This window comes from Salvia hispanica, chromosome 4, assembly GCF_023119035.1.
Source record: "Salvia hispanica cultivar TCC Black 2014 chromosome 4, UniMelb_Shisp_WGS_1.0, whole genome shotgun sequence".
In the NCBI taxonomy this organism is placed as follows: Eukaryota; Viridiplantae; Streptophyta; class Magnoliopsida; order Lamiales; family Lamiaceae; genus Salvia; species Salvia hispanica.
Genome location: NC_062968.1, coordinates 19934619 through 19952688, shown reverse-complemented (window position 1 = coordinate 19952688; position 18070 = coordinate 19934619). Strand labels below are relative to the sequence as shown.

Below are 18070 nucleotides of genomic sequence, written 5' to 3'. Positions count from 1 at the left end.
TCCCCGTGTTCGATATCCGGTACTGACATTTCGCTATACTATATATACTCTGTATACTTTGTATACTTGCAGGTTTATTTAGTGCTAGAAAATAGTGCATCAATAATATAGGAGTCGAATGGAATATGAATAATTAATATGTTGATTCAAAACAAGATAAACGACGCGAATTTAAGCTACGAATGACTGGATCTAAGCTAACGGACTAAGCAAAAGGACGTACGAACATAAACATACCATAATCATGCAGATCCAAAACTAAGAACACCAGATTTGATAAATTAGAACACAAAATAGCATGGATCCATGGAATTAAATGTTAAACAAGCTAGATCTACTAGATCCTAACAACTACCAGCTTCGAAAAGCATCCAACAAACACAAATCACACTCAAAATTATTAGATCCACATAGAACTTCAACATATACTTCGATAGCATCAGAAATAAATCAAATCCAACAAGATCCTACGTAGAAATTTAAATCTAACAACAAAATAAGTACGAAATTCAACTACTAAGAAGTTCAAAGTACCAATAACTTGCAAACAAAATTTAAAACGCAACAAAACAGAAAATGAAATTGTTTTTTCGCTCCGTAGAGCGTTGGAACACGATTACAACTAAAAGACACGGCCGAAACAAGATCCCCCTTTCAAGTGTGCGACTGAAAGTTGGAACATGGAGTAGTGGAGTGATTTTGAGCTTGGGAGACTATTTTGAGCTCAAACGTGCTAAGAGAGCTAAAAGAGCTACTAATTCGTCGATCTTCATCCCTTTATATAGGGAGGCCTGAGGCCCAAATCCCTAGGGCATATCTCCTTTGATTTGACAATCGTACCCTTAAAAATAAAGGTTTCTTCAAGTTTTTAGCTCCTTTCACCCTATTCCATGCTACTGCCTTCTTCTGTTCAGATTCTCCTAGGTCGGTTTGGTGTCTTTCAACAATTTTTCACTCCAATTCCTCTCACTCTGCATCTACTTGACCAGCCAACACGATCTGCTGGACCTAGTAGCTGCCTGCACACCTGAACTCAATTTTTGCACATTAACTCCCCAAAAGTATGTAAATTCACTCAATAACCAATTCATGAAACGAGCCTTATTAGTGAGGACTACTTTTACATATTGTTTTATAATAAAATGTGAGTAAAATGTGTCAGTGTAATGTAGAGTCCACTTACCAAATATAGTAAAAGTAAAATGAAACATTTATTGGCGGACGAACGAAAAAATACAAAAACATTTAATGACGGATGGAAGAAGTATTATCTCCTATCAAGAATATTTATAGTGAGACAACTCCTCATTTTGGTAGTGCATTAGAGTTAAAATCTTATTACTTTGTATTTAATTATCTACTATCATGAATATGGATAGTGGACAAATGTGGTAAGTACTGCTCCCTCTGTCCCATTAAATATGAAACATAATATTTTCGGCACAAGATTTTATGAAGTGTTGTTTTGTGAGTTAATGAAGATAGAGTAAAGTAAGTGAGAAGAAAAATAGAGAGTGTTGTTTACATTATGAGAAATGTTTCATTTTTAATGGGACAACCCAAAAATAAAAACGTTTCATTTCTAATGGTACGGAGGGAGTATATTACAATGAGGAGTAAGGGTCAAATGTGGTCCTAAACATATGACATTTATATGATTTTGGTCCTAGACATTACGTTTTAAATTATTACATCCTATACACATTTGAAATCGGGCCGGACACAGTCCAAAATTGACAACTCCGTGAAAAATAAACGATGAAGGGATGATTAAGCTATTTTAACTAGATTAGGGTTTAGAGTTGAATAATTAGGGGTACTATTGTAATTAATTTTAAAACCAAACATGTTGAAATCGTTTACATGTACACGCAGTGTTTTACGGACCGGATCGGCCGATCGAAACGGTTCGGCTGTGAACCGGTGCTCAATTCGGTCTAGTTCACCACATAAAACCGCTGGGAGGTTGAGCCATTTTGGACCGGACGAACCGACTGCTTCGACCGGGAATTGCCAACCGGTTGAACCGGTTTTCTTGATTTTCAGCAGTTTTTTCAAAAATTTGAGTTTAATGATATTCAAACCATAGAACTCATGTATGTAAGTCCAACTCCATTACCACTCCACCACTCCCTCCGCCACCGCAGTCTCCGCCGCCTTCTTCCACTTGAGCTCATTCGTCCTAATCTCATCCGCCCGAGGCCCACAGACCACCGCCTCCAGCACGCTTGCCACCTCATCCCGGGGAACAATCCTCCCCTCCGCGTCCCCTCTACACATCCTCACCCCGACCTTGAAAACATCAACCATAAACTTGGCATTGGTCACTTGATCCCCCCACTACGGGAATGCCACCACCGGCACCCCACTCGCTAACGCCTCCATTGTCGAGTTCCATCCACAGTGCGTCATGAAGTAGGCCGTGGTGGGATGGGCCAGCACCTCTTCCTATGGGCTCCACTGCACTATCCTCCCCCTCTCCCCCATCTTGCCCAGAAAGCCCTCCGGTAGAACATGCGGCTTCCAGTTTATCTCCCATGGCGGCGGCCTTACCACCCACAGATGCGCCACCTCCGACTCTGCTAGCCTGTTTGCTATCTCGTCCACCTGCTCCTGCAAAGCAATTGGGTACCCAAATATATAGTTTGTATTACTACATAGCTCTGTCCCATTAAATATAGTAAAACGTTTGTTTTTCAGCAAGACATTTTTATTATAGTGTTGTTAATACTCCCTCCGTCCTCCAAATATTGTCCCACTTTGATTTGGCATGGATTTTAAGAAATGTAATGAAAAGTGAGTTGAAAAAGTTAGTGGAATGTGGGTCCTACTTTTATATATTAGTTTTATAGTAATAAAATGTGAGTAGGAATGAGTTAGTGGAATATGAGGTCCACTACCAAAAATGGTAAAAAGTGAAATGAGACAAATTTTGTAGGACAGACGAAAATAGAAAAATGAGACAAACTTTCAGGGACGGATGGAGTAATAGAGAATAAAGTAAGAGGAGAAAAATTAGAGATGATGTTGTTTCCATTTTATTAAACATTTTATTTTTAATAAGACAATCTAAAAGAGAAAACATTTCATTTTTAATGGAATACTTTTATAGCAGTAGAGCCATTTTTCTATTTTAGACATTCCATGGTAGTAGAGTTATTTTCCTTTTTAGTAAAAAGTACTCCCTCCGTCCCACAAAAAATGTCACACTTTTAGGACGGCATGAGATTTTAGGAGGTTTTATTTTGTGTGTTAAATGGAGAGAGAAAATCTTATTTTTATATTTATGTGAGAGAGAACTTTTTCAAAAATGGAAATGTGACATCTTTTGTGGGACAAACTAAAAAGGAAAGTGTGACATCTTTTGTGGGACGGAGGAGTACAACATTTTCTTACTCTTTTCTTTTTCTCTCTTTTATTTTATTCTACCTTCCTTTTCCTCTCTTTTTTAAGGAGTACATTACATATTTTTTTTCTTAATCTCTGAAAAAATATATTTTCACTACTATATAAAGGAGGGAGTAAGACATAGAGGAATAAGATAGGGGTCGAGAAATTAATGAATAGTGGTCCAGGAGGTACAATCACAAAATTAAATTGTTAATAATAATTTCCACCAACCAAAATGAATACCACAGCAGAAGCAATATAGCTATCATCTCACTACATCAAACACCAACAAAAATCGGACCGAAACTCTCTTTTTTAAGGAGTACATTACATATTTTTTTTCTTAATCTCCGAAAAAATATATTTTCACTACTATATAAAGGAGGGAGTAAGACATAGAGGAATAAGACAGGGGTCGAGAAATTAATGAATAGTGGTCCAAGAGGTACAATCACAAAATTAAATTGTTAATAATAATTTCCACCAACCAAAATGAATACCACAGCAGAAGCAATATAGCTATCATCTCACTACATCAAACACCAACAAAAATCGGACCGAAACTCTCTTTTTTAAGGAGTACATTACATATTTTTTTTCTTAATCTCCGAAAAAATATATTTTCACTACTATATAAAGGAGGGAGTAAGACATAGAGGAATAAGATAGGGGTCGAGAAATTAATGAATAGTGGTCCAGGAGATACAATCACAAAATTAAATTGTTAATAATAATTTCCACCAACCAAAATGAATACCACAGCACAAGCAATATAGCTATCATCTCACTACATCAAACACCAACAAAAATCGGACCAAACATTCAATTCGGTGAAAACCCACACAAAACCATGTTTGTTTCACTCAAAAAACCTTAAAATGCAAAAAAACTCAAAAACGAACACATCCATCAGGCTAATCATACACTAACACCAACGATATGATAAAAACACAAAAAGAAATGACGGAAAAACGAAAAATGACCAAAACACGACCATCACTTGGACTTATCGATCAACCACAATCAAACACCAACCAGCCAAAATCAACACAGAGAGATAAAACAAAGAGGCAGGACAAGGAGGAAAAGCGAGGACCGACTAAATCAATCAATCTCACCAAAATAGTGATACGTATAAAAATACTCGATTTTGTAAGTACTACCTCCGTCCGTGAAAGTTTCCCATTCCAGCTCGTTACTCAGCGGGCCCACAGTTCTAATGGGTCGACCGATAATTTGAGACATGTATTCAATGTTTTCACCTTCCAACTCTTCAAAAGTATCCATCAATACACAGAAGGGCAGAGACGAAGCCAGAAACTTTATGTTGGGGGGCCCGAGGCTTAGGTATTTTTTAGTGTTGGCATCGTCGAAATTTTTTTAGCATCAGCAATGGAGAATTGCAAAAGATATAGTAGATAAATAATGAGAGGAAAAAAAAAGAGAATGCATAATAGAAATTAGAATTATGCTAGTACTATATGTGCTTATAATTGTTATAAAACAAGGTGCAAGTAAATTAGAGTAATATAAAACTAAAAGTTGGATATATGCAAATAAAATAGCAGTGAGAGTAAAACTATTAGACATAAAAGTGTAAGAAAATAAAATAAGGATATTTTTTTTTATTTATAGGTAGAAGGATTTGAACTTGGAAACAAGAAAAATACTGTAATTAAGAAACTAAAACAAATTCTTGGAAGTAAAAGTGTAAAAATAATGATTTGTTACTGAATGAATTGAATTTTGGGAACATTAAACAAACTCCTAGATATAAGAATGTAAGAAAATAAAGCAAAGAAAAAAAATTGAATTTTAGGCTCTAAGGGGGGTCGACTTGGGAGCATAAAAATGTAAGTAAAAAAATGAACAATTTGCTAGCTTAGGGATTTGAACTTGGAAACAAAAAAAATACTGTAATTAAGAAACTAAAACAAATTCTTGGAAGTAAAAGTGTAAAAATAATGATTTGTTACTGAATGAATTGAATTTTGGGAACATTAAACAAACTCCTAGATATAAGAGTGTAAGAAAATAAAGCAAAGAAAAAAAATTGAATTTTAGGCTCTAAGGGGGGTCGACTTGGGAGCATAAAAATGTAAGTAAATTGTGCAAAGGATAAAAAAATGAACAATTTGCTGGCTTAGGGATTCAAACTCGGGTATTGCAAGAACAATGACTTCAGCTGAAACCAACTGGGCTACTCACAATCTTTATCTTTGTAATAGCATATATATACTAATAATTGTATAAGCTGGGGGGCCCAGTGGCCCCCCAGGCCCCATAGTGGCTTCGTCACTGCAGAAGGGTATCGACAAATTACGAAACTCCCCCAAGATGGCGTCCCACAGAAAAACATACGGACTCCTCGGATGCAAGTAATTAGGAAACTCATCGTGCCTTAGCAGCTGCATGCGCGGGAGCTGGACATCCATCTCCGGCTCCTACACAGTTGGGAAAGGCCTGACGCCGTTGTGGTAATGGTTGTACGCGGAGAAGCATGCGCACGACTGAATCCAGAGGACGGCGAACAATGACTTCAGCTGAAACCAACTGGGCTACTCACAATCTTTATCTTTGTAATAGCATATATATACTAATAATTGTATAAGCTGGGGGGCCCAGTGGCCCCCCAGGCCCCATAGTGGCTTCGTCACTGCAGAAGGGTATCGACAAATTACGAAACTCCCCCAAGATGGCGTCCCACAGAAAAACATACGGACTCCTCGGATGCAAGTAATTAGGAAACTCATCGTGCCTTAGCAGCTGCATGCGCGGGAGCTGGACATCCATCTCCGGCTCCTACACAGTTGGGAAAGGCCTGACGCCGTTGTGGTAATGGTTGTACGCGGAGAAGCATGCGCACGACTGAATCCAGAGGACGGCGTGGGGGATGGAGAGGCTCTCCGCCACGACGGATACCCACGGGATGAATGGGTTGTTGATGAGGCAGGAGACAGGATGCCCGCTTCGGCCTCTTTATGGATCAATTGCGGGAGCTTTATGTAAGTTTTATGTCTCACATGTGTGATATGTGAAAGAATCCTAAATATAATTGAAATTTTAATATAGTACATTCACTTGGAACAAGATACATTTTTCCATAATTAATTAGCTATCAATTAATTATTGGTCTTCGATCAATTAATTAGCTATACTGTATATTGTCTATTTTAACTAGACATTAATTGGTTGAATTAAAAAGAATATCTTCATTCCTATTACTAACCAAGAAATGAGAATATATATATATATATATGGCATGATTACAATTAGTTTAATTGTTGATATTAAAATAATTGACTTTAATCAATTAGTGTTTCCAATTGATTGAGTAAACGTGTATATTAATTGATTGTGATCGATTATAGTCTTGATTAATAAGAAATGTATATATTAATTATTTTAATAGTCATTTTGATGGAAAGAGCTTTAATGTTTTATAATTAGGGCTTGTCCTCTCTGTCTAAAAATACAAGTGTGGTGATCCCATCAAACACACACATTACAGAGAACACATAAACGAGAGAAAAGAGAGAGAAACAAATCCTTGGAGTTGGAGTTGCGCTATTACGCCAAAGAAAGTCCGAGGAAGTTCTCTCCGTCTTCCCCAATCGCTTATGCTATGGATCATAAAGATAAGTTTTTGATCCATTATGTTTATGGTTAATACATGAAATACATGATATTCAAAGATCTTGCTTTATTTATATTCAATTATGTATTCTTGAATATATTATGATAAATAATTTTCAACAAGTGGTAAATCATGTATTTTCTATAATTGAAACCATACTTATTGAATGAATCGACTATTTTTAAAACATGTTTCAAGCATTTTATGACTTCAGAGTCGATGAATCAATTTTTATTGAATTCAATTCATGTATGACGTATTAGTGGATTTAATGACTAAATGAATGATTATGATTGACTCTCTTTATGAAAAAGTTATTTCTGAATCCACGAGACAGTGGATGAAGGGAGTGGAAATTTTATTTGCGTTATTTTTTGTGAATTATCTTTGTGTAATTATTTTATCAATTGAAGGCTGTGGACGAAGGGAGTGGAAATTTTGTTTGCATAATTTGTCTGTGAATTATATTGGTTTAATTACTTTATCGATTGAAGGCTGTTTATTTTGAGTGATTATATTTGAAATATGTTTGTATGTAGTAGTTTATACAAATGATTGTTATCTATTGCCATAAATTTGAGAGAGAAATTTGTGTGTGTGTTTTCTCAATTTTAATTATATTAGTGTATTATTATTATATTATGTTTATTTTGCAATCATTAAAGTGAGGCAAAATAAGTAGAGTTTATAATCAAATTCATATGAAAATTTGTTTAGCAATAAATCACTATATTTTTTTTTATTATATTATGTTTATTTTGCAATCAACAAAGTAATGTAAAATAACAAAAGTTTATAATCAAATTAAGTAAAAATCTGCTTAAGCAATTAATTAACTATACATTCTTGATTATATTATAGTCATGTATAGTTGCACGGATTCTGTCTGGGAAAGTAATCTGATTTCTTAAATTTTAAATTCATGTGTTTGTTTCGGTTTTTAATCAAACTGGGAAAGTAATCAAAATCCCGGAACAAGGAAAGTTAGTACAACTTTTCAGGATTCTAAATCAAGCTTTTCTTAGGTATTCTTTTTCCGAGTTTTTGGATTCTGACACATTTAATTATTTAATAATTTCAATCTTATACAACTATTATTATTATTATTATTATTATTATTATTATTAAATATTTAAAGATTTTTGTTAAAAAATAATTTAAAATTAGGAATCTACTTCTTAATTTAATTATAATAAATAACTATAATAACACTATAATTATAATAATTATTATATTATTATTATAATATTTATAATTATTAATAATTACTAATATAATTATTTAAATTATGTATCATAATAATATTAATAATAAAATGTTACTACCATTTTATAAACTAATTAATTACAAAGCTTAATGAAATTTTGAAATTATAAATTTTATTCAAATATAATATCAATAAATATTTAAAATTATAAGAATATGTTTATATATATAATTATATAAGATAAACTAATAAATTAAGAAAATCTTAATTAAATTATTAAAATTATCATTGTAATAATAAATAAAATAATAATATATTATAATTTTTTTAATTAATAATTTATTAAAGGAATCTTAATATAATATCAACATTATTATTATTATTTAATCAAATATGAAATTTAAAATCTTGATATTTTTCAAAAACAAGAGAGTTAAGTTGTTAGTAATCAAATTTCAACAATTCATTTTCCTAGGATTCATTTTCCTTGCAATCACCAAAGTGAGGTAAAATAAGAAGAGTTTGTAATCAAATTGATATGAAAATATGTTGCAATTAATCATCATGCTTGTTATGGCTATTCATTATCTAAATAATTTGTTTGTCACAAAAGGTCTAGATTCTCAAAGGAAATAGTCTTTGCGACATAATAAACACTAATGGAGTTAATAATATAAATTGGTGTCGATTACCCAAAGATAACGCCAATTTATTATTACTCAATTATTGAACTAAGATATGGATATTAAAAGCATGATTTTTATTATTATATGAAGACTACCCAAAGGAGTTTTCATAACTGCTTCATGATATGGATTTTCAAATTAATGTTTGTGTTATTATTCAAAGCTTTTATATGTGAGCATTCATCTCTTAATTGCTCCTATAATGAAAAAACAACATTTTTTTTCCCTACTAATATGTTTACTTCAAACGTTCCCCAACTTAATGGAATTAACTTCTTTGAATGAAAAGAGAAACTTAAGTTCACTCTTGGAGTAATGAACTTAGACCTAACACTGTTGAATGATAAGCCAATTATCTTATGATCAAAGTAGTTTGGCCGATTGCCCATAATGCTTGGGAAAAATCTAACAGGACTAAGTTTACAGTTCATTAGAATGTTTGTTGCAGATAAAGTCTCTCAACGATTGATATTGCAAAAGAATGTTGAGGATCGCTTTACAACTGCATATAAGGCTATTGCAGGAAAACTTATGAAGGATCTCATGAGAATGCAATATAATGGTTCTCGGACTATGTACTAGAATGTGATGGACATAAATAACATCTTTTCTAAGCCAAAAAAAAAAGAAAAAGGATTATAGGTGGATGAGGATTTCCTTGTCCAATTCATCCTAACTTCCTTACCTCCTCAATATGAACCATTCTAAATTGATTCACTATAAAAGATTAGTGGACTCTTAAAGAATTGGGAAACCTATTGGTCTAGGAGGAGCATAAGATGAAGAAGTATGGAATGGGTGCATCTCATGCTCACATTGCAACCGAAGGAGCGTCTAAAATATAATATCCATTCGAATTTATCATTCTTATGGCATAAAGGAACTGGATCATATTTCTAATGAAAGAATTAAGAGGTTTATATAGGATAATATTCATTCGAATTTAGACTTTACAAGCATTACCGTTTGTGTGGATTGTATTAAATGTAAACAAACCAAACACAAACTAAAAATGCCACAAGAAACAATGAGCTTCTTAAAATTATACATACAAATCTTTGCGGACCTTTTGATGTCTCGACTTTTGATGGAGAAAAATATTTTATCACCTTTATTGACGATTTTTCCGCGTTATGGATTTATTTATTTGCAAGAAAAATCTCAGACACAGTTGAACATTTTATGACTGAGGTCGAAAGGCAAATAAATAGAAAGGTGAAAATTATTCAATCTGATAGAGGTGGTGAATTTTATGGTCGTACCACTAAAATAAGTCAATTACATAGACCTTTTGCCAAATACTTAGAAAAGCATGGCATTTATGCTTAATATACTATCCCAAGTATGCTTAGACGAGTGATGTTGCTGAGAGACGAAACCGAACTCTCACGGAAATGGTTAGAAGTATGATAATTCTACTCTACCCATAACGTTGTGAATTTATGCTCTTAGAACGGCTATTTATGTATTAAACTAGGTTTCTATTAAGGTTGTTCCAAAGACTCTTTATGAACTTTGGACATCTAGAAAAATCTAGTTGCAGCACCTTCATGTTTGGGGCTATCCAGCAGAAACTAGAGTATACTCTTCGCAAGAAAAGAAATTGGACTTTAGATTGTTAGTGGTTACATTATGGGTTACCTAGTAAAGTCCAAAGGGTATAGTTTTTACCGTCCTAATCATTGCATGAAAATTGTTGAAACTGGAAATGTGGGACTCTTTAAGAATGATGAGATCAGTGGGAGTTTTAAAACTCATAATGCGGTCATCAGTGAGATAAGGTAGATTTCCCTCTTCTCTCTTTTCCTTAAGAGTTAAGTGTGCTAAATATTGTTGAACAATCTTACAATATTGAACATTTGAATCACCAACCACTTAATGATGATACCGAAGTCATTGAACATAGGTGTGGAAGAAGCATCTACGGAAGTGCCATTAAGGCGTTCTCAACGAGAATGAAGGCCGGCTATTTTTGATGACCGTATGGTATATCTCTAAGAATCTGAATGTGATATAGAGACACATAACAGTCCATATTCATATTCACTAGCCATTAAGCGTAATAATTCTAATAAATGGATTAATGTCATGATAGAAGAGTTAAAATCTATGGATTATGATAAAGTCTGGAACCTTGTCGAATTACCTGATAGACACAAATGTATTGGGTGTAAATGGGTCTTCAAGACCAAAATCGACATGAATTGTTTAATCAAACGATTTAAAGCCAGACTTGTTTTCAAAGGTTATACTCAGAAAGATAGCATTGATTATAAAGAGACTTTCTCTCAAGTATCAAAGAAGGACTCACTTAGAATCATTTTGGCACTTGTAGCCCATTTTGACTTGGAACTACATCAAATGGATGTGAAAAACTGCTTTTCTAAATAGCGATTTGTAAGAAGAAGTCTACATATGAAACAACCTGAAGACTTCATTAAGAAATGGAATGAAAATTTAGTCTGCAAACTTAAGAAATGAATTTATGGATTGAAATAGGCTTCTCGACAATGGTATTTAAAATTCCATGACACTATTACTACTTTTGGTTTTAAAGAAAACACCGTCAATCGGTGCATGTACCTCAAGATTAGTGGGGGCAAGTTCATATTTTTGGTTCTATATGTTGATGATATATTGCTTGCTAGTAGTAACATTGGATTACTACATGACACTAAAATTATATCTCTAAAAATTCCAACATAAAAGATATGTGCGAGACATTCTACGTCATAGGATAGAAATATATTGTGATCAATCACGTGGACTTTTGGATTGTCTCATAAAAGCTACATAGATCTAATTTAGAGAGATATAGGATGAGTGCATGTTCTCCAAGTGTTGTTCTTATTCATAAAGGTGACAAAATTTGTTTGAATCAATGTCCAAAAACTGAATTAGAACGTAACGCGATGAAAAATATTTTTTATGCATCTATCGTGGGAAGTTTGATGTACGCTCAAGTCTTTAAGCTTTGCGCTCGAAATGCTAGGTCGTTACCAAAGTAACCCTAGCATTGATCACTGGAGAGCTGCAAATATGATAATGAGCTACTTAAATGGGACAAAAGATTATTATGCTCACATTTAGGAAATCTGATCAATTAGTAGTGATTAGATATTACGATTCCAGATTATGCTTGATGTGTTGACTTTTGATTACATTCTTCTTATGGCTGGAGGAGCCATATCATGGAAAAGTGTAGAGCAAAGTTTTAATTCAACATCCACTATTAAAGCTGAATTTATGACTTGCTTTGAAGCATTATTGATTGCAAAATTTTATTTCAGGCCTTGGTACTGTCTCCTCAATATCCATGTCCTTGAAATTGTATTGTGATAATAGTGCAATCGTATCTTTCTGTCAGAATGACAAGTATTCAAAGGAGCTAAACACATTGAATTAAAGTTTATTGTCGTGAAAGATGAAGCTTTGGGAACAAAGAATATCTATAAAATATATAAGCACACAGCTTATAGTAGCTGATCCATGGATAAGTTAACAGAATGAGTCTTGGGTATTGGAATGTCTAATCTTTATGTTTCCATGTTGATTCAGACACTTAAGTTATGGATATTTTGAATTCAATAAAGTTGTTTCTAGTTTTCTTGCATATACTTATTATTTGATATGCATATGTACGTTTTCTTGCATATACTTATTATTTTGAATATATGTCTCACTTGTATATATTAGTTTTAAATGATATGTAAGTGCATTGAGTTGGTGGAATATGGAACCTCTTTATCATTTATGATAATTATGAACCGGGACTCTTGTTCGCGGGTGAATCAAAATAGAAAAATGGGACTCCTATTCGCAGACGGAGGGAGTATTTCACTATCAAAACTACCTATTAAGTCATACAACCTAGTATATTTTATCATTCATTAATCATCCAAGAAATTAAGGTAATGATTTGTCCTCCTTTTCAAACCATCTTTTTCTTATGAGCCGCAAACTTGAATAATCAATCGCCAGCTTCAATTACCAAAAAAGTGCACGAAATCATAAAGGTACAGAACAAGAAAAAAGGATTTCATCAATTTTGCGTATATAATTGCCTTTATATTCGTCTGTTCCAAAAAATATATCAATTAATATTTTTGGTTGTAGACCTCATATTCCACTAATTCTTTTTCAATCACATTTTACTATAAAACTAATACATATAAAAGTACGACCTACATGCTACTAACTTTTCAACCTACTTTCTATTAGTATATTTTTCAAAATTCGTGTCGGGTCAAATGGTGACAAAATATAAAGGGACGGAATGAGTAATGTGTAGGAATAGGTTATTCAAGAGTATACGGAGTACTTAATACTCTCATACCATAATAGGAGTCACATTTAGTGTGGACACAAATTTAAATAAATATAAAAAATAGTAGGTCGAAAAATTTAATGCAATATGAAGTCCTTTTTTATATTAATTTTTAATAAAATGAGAGTAAAGTGAGTTAGTGGAATGTGAGACCTACTTACTATACTATTTATGATAAAAATGAAATATGACTTTTATTGTGGGATATACTAAAATGATAAAATGTACTCCCTCCGTTCTATAGTAATACAGTTATTTTGTCATTTTGGTACGTTCCATAGTAATAGAGCCATTTCACTTTTTAGTAAAAGTCAACACATTTCTCCACACATACTTTGCTCTTTCTTCTTTTTCTCTCTCTTCATCTCTCTACCTTTTTCATTTTCCACTTTATTCTTCATTTACTTAACTCACCTACACAATTTTTTCTTAATCTCCATGTCGAAAAGAAACGCCTCCATTACTATGGAACGGAGGGAGCAGTAACTTTTATTATTATGGGACGGGGAGAGTAATAGTATTAGAGTAGATATTGGTGATGTGGTACATGGAAGGAACTATATCGATTGAATGATATATGTCCGCCATGACTCTCATTAGTAGTTTCTTTAATATAATACTCATGTTTGTCTATGATGAAAGTATTTATAAAGTCCAATATTATGCGCGCCTTATGTTTATTATGTCTAGTTTACTGTGGTTCTGTCAAGTGTGAAAAGTGGTAGAATAGGAAACTTTGTGTCCCACATTTCCATTAAGTGATAGAATCCTAAATAAAATTGGATTTTTAATATAATATATTAACTCAGTACAAGACACATTTTTCCCTAATTAATTAGCTATCAATTAATTATTAGTCTTCAATCAATTAATTAGCGATAATGTATATTATCTATTTTAACTAGGCATTAATTGGCCGAATTAAAAGGAACATCATCATTCCTGTTACTAACAAATACATGAGAATATATATATACATTTTGATTACATTCGGCTACTCAATTATATATATATATATATATATATATATATATATATATATAGGGATGTACTAAGATGACAACACTCTTTATTGTAACATCATACCACCATTTTAGGTCATTGGATCTGAAAATCATGTGCTTGTCATGCTGCCACGTGTAAAAACACGGAGGGGTAAAATAGGAAATTTCTAATTTTACGTTACCAAATTGCAGTGCTGTTCATTGAATATTGCAGTCTTACCACAACAATATTGCAGTTTACTACGACTGCAATATCTAATACAGTAGACTGCAAACCCGTGTTTTTTCACGAAACTTAATCCTAGGCGTCCATAGATGAGATCTAACAGACTATATTGGTGGTATGGTGTTATCCTATCTATGGTGGCACTATAGTGCAACCCTATATATATATATATATATATATATATATATATATATATATAAGTAGTGATAAAATGAAAACTTATATATTGTACAAACTCAAAACTCTTCAACATAGCTTCAACACAGTTTCAATACAATATCAACACAGTGTAAAATTTCAAGATTTTAATGTCAATACAATATCAACACAACATCAATCATTGACTACCGTTGAAATTCTGTTGATATTTTCCTATTGATGCTTTTTTGTGATCTGTTGACATTTTTCAATTGTCCAGATCATAGTTTTGAGTTTGTACAATATTTAGAGTTTTCATTTGATCACATCCCTATATATATACATATAGGTGCGTTAAAATGACAACACTCTTAAAATAACACTGTGACACCACGCTAGACTGCAATATCCAATACACTAGACTGCAATCTATAGATTGCAGTCCAGCATATTGGATATTGCAATTCGCGAAAATTTACCCTTGAGCAATTTTTATGATTGCCACATGGCAGATGATTATTCGTCCATGTGTACAAATGATTGGCTAGGATTGGTGGTATGGTGTTACCTTAAGAGGTGTTGTCATTTAAACACAAAAATGCAATCTAGTTGTATATGCATTTTCACAGATTGCATTTTAGTTGTATGTAAATTGCATTTTATAGTGTTGAGTTTTGCATTTTCACATAAATTGCATTTTTTATTATTAAGTTTTGCATGTTCACATATAAAAATGCAATTCGTCTATATATAAAATGCAAATTAAACAGTCAATATCAAAAATGCAAAACTCAATGATAAAAAATGCAATCTGCATATAACAAAAATGCAATCCGCCGAAATTCATTTATAGCTTCTACAAATGTGTATTGCATTTTTCTGTATACAATCATGCATTTTTCGTGCCACATGGCAGCACGTGGTTGGATGTACGTTGTAACTTTAAAATTAGTTGTTATACTAGTACATCCCTATATATATATAGGGGTGCACTATGGTGCCACCACAGATAGGATAACACCATACCACCAATATAGTCCGTTAGATCTCATCTATGGACGCCCAGGATTAAATTTCGCGAAAAAACACGGGTTTGCAGTCTATCACTGTATTAGATATTGCAGTCGTGGTAAACTGCAATATTATTGTGGTAAGACTGCAATATTCAATGAACATCACTGCAATCTGGTAACGTAAAATTAGAAATTTCCTATTTTACCCCTCCGTGTTTTTACACGTGGCAGCATGACAAGCACACGATTTTCAAATCCAATGGCCTAAAATGGTGGTATGGTGTTACAATAAAGAGGGTTGTCATCTTAATACATCCATATATATATATATATATATATATAGGGGTATGTTAGGCTCCTTTGCACCCTAAGTGTCCTATTTCCTTCTTAATCTCAGCCCTTGGATCCTTGAATTGGATGGTTGTGATCAATGCATTATTAGTCTATAATGTTGCATTATTAGCCGTTGTGCATTATTAGAATGAAAATGTGCATTATTAGTCTATAATGTTGCATTATTAACCGCTGTGCATTATTAGAATGAAAATGTGCATTATTAAATGACACGTGACATTAATCTAACCGTCAGATGACAAAATCGTGGGGCTAGGATTAAGAAGGAAAAAAGACAAAAGATATGAAAAGTATTTGAATACATCCCTATATATATATATATAGGGGTATACTAGTATAACAACTAATTTTAAAGTTACAACGTACATCCAACCACGTGCTGCCACATGGCACGAAAAATGCAATATTGTATACAGAAAAATGCAATACGCATTTGTAGAAGCTATAAATGAATTTCGGCAGATTGCATTTTTGTTATATGCAAATTGCATTTTTTATTGTTAAGTTTTGCATTTTAGATATTGACTATTTAAATTGCATTTTATATATAGACGGATTGCATTTTTATATGTGAAAATGCAAAACTTAACAATAAAAAATGCAATTTAATGTGAAAATGCAAAACTCAACACTATAAAATGCAATTTACATACAACAAAAATACAATCTGCGAAAATGCATATACAACTAGATTGCATTTTTGTGTTTAAAATATTGCATGTTTTGTGCCACATGGCAGCACCAGATTGGATGTACGTTGTGACTCTAAATAAGGGGGCACCCTAGTGCTCCCCATATATATATATATATATATATATATATATATATATATATAGGGGCATGTTAGGGTGCCACCACCCCTTAAAATAATACCATACCACCATTCCTAGACAATCATTTGTACACATGGACGAATAATAAGCTGCCACGTGGCAAAAAAAAAAAAAAAGAGACGGTCAGCAAATTGTCAGTCTTTATCCAGCAATATCCGACACACTATACAACAATCTATAGATTGTTGTGTAGTGTTTGTAATATTGTGTAGCGTTTATAATATTGTTGTATAAGTGGTGTCACAGTGTCATTTTAAGAGGGGTTGTCATTTTAACACAAACCTATATATATATATATAGGATTGTGATCAATTGAGATTTTTTATGTTAATTGAGAAATGAGATGCAATATCAGCCACTCATTTTTATTAAATGAGTGGTTAAGATTTTTCCACATGGAAAATATCTTTAGATTAATTAATTATGAAATGGCAGAATGGTAATATCATAGTAAATTTTATTCAATAAGTATTTTTAAAAAATTTTAATTTTAATTTTTTATTAATTTGTTTTTAAAAAAATTAAATTATTTTTTATTTTTTATTTTATTTTTTATTTTTTTTAAAAAACAATTTCGTTTTTTTTTAAAAAAAAATTTTCATTTTTTTATTTTTTTTATTTTTTTTTTAATTTTTATTTTTCAACTACATATACAATTCATGTCAACTACACACATATAATGTCAATTATGTGTGCAATCCATGTCAACCATACACACAATTCATGTCAACTATGTGTACAATCCATGTCAACTACATATACAATTCATGTTAACTACACAATATAATGTCAACTACATGTACAATTCATGTCAAATAGTATTTATTGAATAAAGTTGTTGACATTTGATGTGTAGTTGACATGAATTGTACATATAGTTGAAAAAAAATAAAAAAATAAAAAATAAAAAAAAAACGAAATTTTTTTTTTAAAAAAATTAAAAAATAATTAAAAAATAATTAAAAAATTTAATAAAATTACAATTATGCCCCTCTTTGACATAAACTACATGCTGTTGACATTTCACAAATATTCTGGATGAGTGGCCCATATTGCATCTCATTTCTCAATTTAGCTAAATAATCTCAACCTAACAAGACCATATATATATATATATGATATATATATATATATATATACATAGTTGTGATCAATGCCGAACCCTTCTTAAAGATCGAACTAGAGACCAAATATTGCCCATCCATTTTCTTAATCTTGTGGTTATAATTAATTTACCATTATTTCATTATTTTAT

General features: G+C 32.2%; 1 pseudogene; it reads right to left on the bottom strand.

Annotated features, from left to right (window-relative positions):
- Positions 1-1931: 1931 nt before the first annotated feature.
- LOC125220589 overlaps positions 1932-18070 on the bottom strand; it is a 34555-nt pseudogene continuing 18416 nt past the window's right edge.